This window comes from Octopus bimaculoides, chromosome 19 (genome assembly GCF_001194135.2).
Source record: "Octopus bimaculoides isolate UCB-OBI-ISO-001 chromosome 19, ASM119413v2, whole genome shotgun sequence".
NCBI classification, from domain to species: Eukaryota; Metazoa; Mollusca; class Cephalopoda; order Octopoda; family Octopodidae; genus Octopus; species Octopus bimaculoides.
The window spans coordinates 39,355,874-39,362,259 of NC_068999.1; positions in this window are offsets into that span (position 1 = coordinate 39,355,874).

The following is a 6,386-nucleotide window of genomic DNA, read 5'->3' on the forward strand; positions in this document are numbered from 1 at the left end:
AGAGAGAGAGAGAGAGAGAGAGAGATGTATATAGATAAATAGATAAAAACATATAGATAGATAGGTAGGTACATATAGATAGCTATATGGATAGATAGATAGATAGATAGATAGATAGATAGATAGATAGATAGATAGATAGATAGATGGATAGATAGATAGATAGATAGATAGATAGAGATATATAGTAATGTATGTGTGTGTGTGTGTGTATACACAAATCAGTTAGAGAGAAGATTAATGTAGATTTTGTTACGTTCGGTGCACACCTTACACGAACAGACCTAGCATAACGGGTAAGTGAGTAACACAAATGATGGATATAATGAGATTCAAGCTGTCTCTTAGCTCTTCGCTTTCTCGGTGTCTTTCTCCGACCTACCAACATGCAATGGTTGGAATCGTGCCAAACCAATGTGGTTATAGTTATTAATTATATGCAGCTGTATCCAAACTCCCACAATGTACTTCTATCTAGAATGCACAGAAGGCTAGTTGATGAATGTACTGAGAAGAAAGGAGATAATCTCGTTAGATGGACATGAGAAATACCTGGCTTTTAACAAAGCTGAAAGAAACGATATATAAACTTATCTTAACGCCTGTTGGAAACGAGAAATCTCAATAGGCGACGTTGTGTATGTAAACTGAATTTTCTGTATCCATTATATTATTATTAAGGGGCATTATGTATAACGTTTTGTATATAACGATGTTATATACAAATGCATCTATGAAATACGCCTTTCTTTGCCTATACGCGTCTTATGACATTGCTATCATTATTATCAACCAGGTAACGCGGCGACCTGGTGCATTTCTTAGAGCGTCGTGCAAAAGGTTGTGCCTTATATTGTCCATATCATTGCGATTTGAGTTCAAATAGCACTAATATCTAATGTGCCTAAGGTTCTTTTGGGGATGATAACGTGAGGGTTCAGTCGAGAATTTAGATTAATCTGATTGACAAACGGCTCCACTTAAATTATCTGGTCTTCAACCGACATTGGAGGCAATTGTTTCCAATGAGATGTGGCGGCGAGCTGGCATAATCCGTAGAGTGTCGGACTAAGTACTTTGCAATATTTCGTCCACATCTTTACGATTTAAAATCAAATCAAGGCGAGTTTAATTTTTGTGGTCATCTACCAGGGTTTAAAAAGTGATGTGCAATCAAGGTCTGGGTTCGATGGTAATCGAGCTTCTCATCATCACATACGTCTACGTGTCTGTATGTAAATGAGTCTAATATCGTGTAATATCGTATAATATTATTGGATATCGATTTACCTGGGCATCATGAATGATTCTTGCAAAAATAATAATTTTGATGAGGCATCCTTTGAGAAAAGCAAAACAATTTTATCATCACAAACAGTATAAATTTCTGTAAAGCTCTACAAATTTATCCTTTCCGATGTGCTTAGGGAAATAAATGACTTTTCATTATTAATGACGATGTGACCGAATAAAATCTTAAATTTAGTAAAGTTCCTAATGACGGATTGTTTGTGGGGCAACAGCAAAGTGGGGTGACTATTACTGAATGTAGTAATATTTTTTTGTTATATGGAGGGAAGACGGAGGAGAAAGAGGTATTGGAAAAAAGAAGAAAAAGAAGAAAAGAAGATGATAATGATGAAAATGAAGGATTATAACAAAGATGATGAGGATTTTGACGAAGGCAATGATGATAAATTAGTCGGTAAAATGAATGCCTATGCAAGCGTTTAGCTCTTTGTATATTGTGTTATAGCTTCCGTCCTTTAACTTGTTGCATAGCAGATAGGTCAGCTATGTCAACATGGCCCAGCTCACTGCTCTCCTCTTAACGTTCACAGCATAATCTGAACTGACAAGTCAATGTTAATGGTTTATCGGTTAATTAAACAGATTATTCATAGCTGAGATGAGTAAAATAGGTAACTGTAGGATATAATTACAGTGCAACAGGGAAACGTAAAATATGTAAGTTTTAACTGAGCTTGTTAGAGATAGCAGCCAAAGTTTCATAAAGTTACACGCTACAGGAATCTGAAGTGGAAAGATGTGTTCGATAATGGAATCGATTGTTAATAATGTTTGGAAAAAAACTGATATTCATGGCTGAAAGAAACTTGATACAAAAACAAATTGAAGCCTCGACTAGGATTGATTCGAAGTTGAACATGCGGAAACAGTAATGGCTGCAACAAACATCATAAAAAACATATAAAATATATCAAATATGATAAAAAAAAAAAAAAAAAGTACTATATAAAAATAAAAATATATAAAAAAATATTAACATCATAAAAATTCTTTTCTACTCTAGGCACAAGGCCCGAAAATTTGGGAGAGGGGGCCAATCGATTAGATCGACTCCAGTACGCAACTGGTACTTAATTTATCCAACCCAAAAGGATGCAAGGCAACAAAGAAAAAAAAATAGACATCGGAGGAATATGAACTTAGAACGTAAAGACAGACGAAATACCGCTAAGCATTTCGCCTAGAGTACTAACGATTCTGCCATCTCGCCGCTTTTCATAAGGAAAATATTAAAGCGAAGGTAAATTTGCCTAAAGAAATCATGTGTTTGACAAAAGATTCCAATGTTAGTAAATCTATGTGTTTTCTTTAGTGGTAGTTGTGGGTTGAGCTATCGAAATCGTTTGAGCAACATAAAAAAATGACTTGCAAATCTTTGGGTGGGGTGTGCAAATCCTAGTGCTATCAGGGCTGTTTCCATTTTCATCCTCCGAGGGTTGTAAAATATAATACCAGTAAATACTGGATCCCATTTATATTTTGGTAATTCATCATATAGAAGAAGGAATTAATAAATCCCACGCTAACATAATCAGATTTTTGTGCAATCTTTGAGTGCAATGAATATGAGAGAGTCTGGGTATATTAATATTTGCTTTTGACTTTCGGAAATAATGATATGATGTAGTGAATGCTGCCATGCACAATTTAAACTTTCACCGAACTGATTATAAGATAAGGCTTCAATTCATATTTTATGAACCTAATAGCTCTGGGAAAAGTATGGCACGTAATTATTGAAACTCATTCTTCTTATCGATTTGTATCTTTGAATTACTCACCTCTTATATTAGATATGAGATTGACTTGCTCTTAAAGGCGTATACTTGAATTGTATAATAATGAGATGAGAAAGTTCTGTTGTGCATGAAAAACATGTTGCTACGTAAATGCTAATACCCTCCATATACTGTATGCCTTGTTTCGAATTTGTAGTTGCCTCCATTGCTTTTCTTCACGAAAATTATCATTAACAATAATGTTTCTTTCCGTGTGCAATTTTAATATATCAAACATCTTTGAGGCTAACTGCAGAGAGTCTAACAGGGGCCGTTTAAAGCACATACTGGCTTCAGAGGTTTTCCTCTCACACATTTGCACGCATTACGAAATTCACAGATTATAAAATGTTTTCTAAATATCTTTTATAATCAAACATAACAGGAATTAATTTATTCTTTTCATCGATTCCTAAATTATGCATTTCTTGATATAGTAACCGATTTAAACAAATAATGGCTAATACAAAGGTTCGCTTGTTAAATTTTTCCCTTAGGTCACGGTTACGTGAGGCGCGTAAAAGCCTATTTTTCATCCTGAGAACAGTCAGTGATTTGCAGCCTCAGTGTCTGTTCCTTAAAGATAGAAAAGTCTTCTCCTGTACGTACAATGGATAAGTATGTTATTTACACGACTAATAACACTGCAGTTCCCACGACTCAAATTGCTAAACCTGAGCGATAAAAATATCTTTTTCAGCCTATTGAACTTTGATATGGGAAACTCCTACAGAAAATTTGTACATATGTATTATACGTTGTTTCATCTAAGCGAATACACTCCTCTGGTCTAAAGAACATATTACTGTAAATACATCCTTAAAAATTAATACACCAGCTATTAATATATTTAGTTTACTATTAATAAAAAGTGAATATTAAGAAGCGCTTATTTTCTTACTAAAATAGGAACACTTAATTTTTTACTTTATTAATTTCTGAATAATGAAGAACTTTTGCAAAACCGCGTTTTAGGAAAAATAAGATTGTCTGCAGAATAGCTAGTACATACTTTCAAGAGTATCGCATCATCTTAAGAAATAAAATTCATGTATTTAGAAGTTTTAAGTTAAGAAATATCTTACCAATTCGTGTATTCGTGTATTGATACTGAAATGTATTGCTGCAATAGAGATATATATCTGTTAATTACATGGAAACCCCACTGGAATGCCGTGCCAAAATCTACAGTGAAAACAGTCATAAAGATTCTCAGGATAAATTACTTCTTTCATAATGTTTTGCTTGTAACACAATTCTTCTGCATTTAGTATCATCTTGAAGTATTTTTATGTTCTCGTCGGAATTTTATAGATGTATAAATGAATTTAAAGATAATGTATTAAAACTACTATTTGAGTTTAAATGTACATTTTCGTTTATATAACATTACACTTTTTTTTCATGTTAATGACGTAAACCAAGGAATTTTCAGCTTTTGAAACAAAATGAAAAGCGAGCATGGCAGAGTGGTAGAGTTTCTTAACATTTAATCTTAAAACAAAAGATTATTTCTTCGGTACCTTGTCGCTTCCACACGACTGTTGAATTTCCAGACACCAAGCTAAAGCAACGGAAACCCTGGGAATGTTGTTACCAGGCGCCATATTATAACATCGTAATCCGGTGAAGAGTTAAGAAGATGTTGACCCACAAAACAAAACGCGTTGAATTTTGCAAGTAGTATATTTAAGAAGGGCATGAGGATCATCACAAATCTGATGAAGCTGGAGTTAATATCTCTATTATATTTTAGATGCATTTACAATTACCTTTGAAAGAAGTTTCAGTTTCAAATAAGATTCTATTGTGCAGTAAATTGTGAAACAAGCACAACTCTGAAGTATATACTGTGTTTAATGATTATTCCATGTCATCAGATAGGCAAATATACATGCACACACACACACATACACGAACACATGGATCGATGATAGATATGTCGAAACAATTGTTGTGAGTAATAAAATTTCTCGTATCTTCCATCTTCCTTCACTCATTTACCATATATATATATATATATATATATATATATATATATATATATGTGTGTGTGTGTGTGTGTGTGTGTGTGTGTGTGTGTGTGTGTGTGTGTGTGTGTGTGTGCGTGAATATATACGTGTGTGTATTACTTTATAGTATTCCTCAATGATGGACATGTTCCGGATTATAAAATGAGTTATTTGTTCCGGTGCTAGAATTTATTGCTAGAATGAGATTGAATGTTTGGAAACATGACTACACCGAACCCAGAAAATAAACTAATTCGCAAATTATTATCGCCAGGATTCTTTCAATATCAGCAAGACTTCAAACTACTCGCGCTACAACATCTTCGAAGATAAGAAGAATTAACCCGTGTTGCAAGATATCCACCATTACACATCTAGTAGGTGATCTTTAAATTACAGTGATAAAAGTATTTTACCTCTTGTGATGAAACAGCTTTGTAGCTAATGTGTAAACTATTCATACATTCAGTCTCTACCATAAACATTAATCTATCTGATACCGTTGCTACTTGACTTTACAACCAGATGCTCTTTCTTTGTGAACAGTTTGTGTAACAGAATATTTAACAACCGTTATACTTTAGAATCCCAAAAATTAGTTTAATTAATATTTCATTTTTAACAACCATTAATTAATCATTTATACCACCATCCCGATTTCAGTTAAAGATATTTTGAATTTAGTGTTGATTGTCTTTTTTTGTTTTTTTTACCTAACTCTTTACTTTTCCTTAACTATCTTTTTTACACCGAAAAAATACTCCAAAATTTTAGCTCTACCTGGAAGCTCCCTTTCGATGGCATCAATTAGTTTCAGTTTTACTTTTTTTTATATCTCTATATTTGCTTTTACTCCAACACTTCTATTTGCCCATCATCGAAAAGATTCAAGATATCTAATTAGCTAATTATCTTTCAGTAGAATGTTGTTAATTTTGTTGATGTTGACGTACTTTATCACCTCCTCTTTAATCCCATACATTTAATCAGAGTTTTATTTTACTTTGGCCTGTCTTGTTCTCCTCTTTCTCAACTTTTGTCTATATAATCACGCAACAGAGACAAAAGAAAATGTTTACCAGCTGTATTAGTGATTCGCCAAGGTAAAATCCATTTTTTTTTACCAGACTTCTAGATATGTTTTCCGTATGCATTATGTTAATTCTTTCATGGAAGTTATGTTGCAATCCATTACACAGAATTTCTTTTATTAATTATGATGATATGTTTGCGTTATTTCGAAGTACGTGCATATATACATACGTATATATATATATATATATAA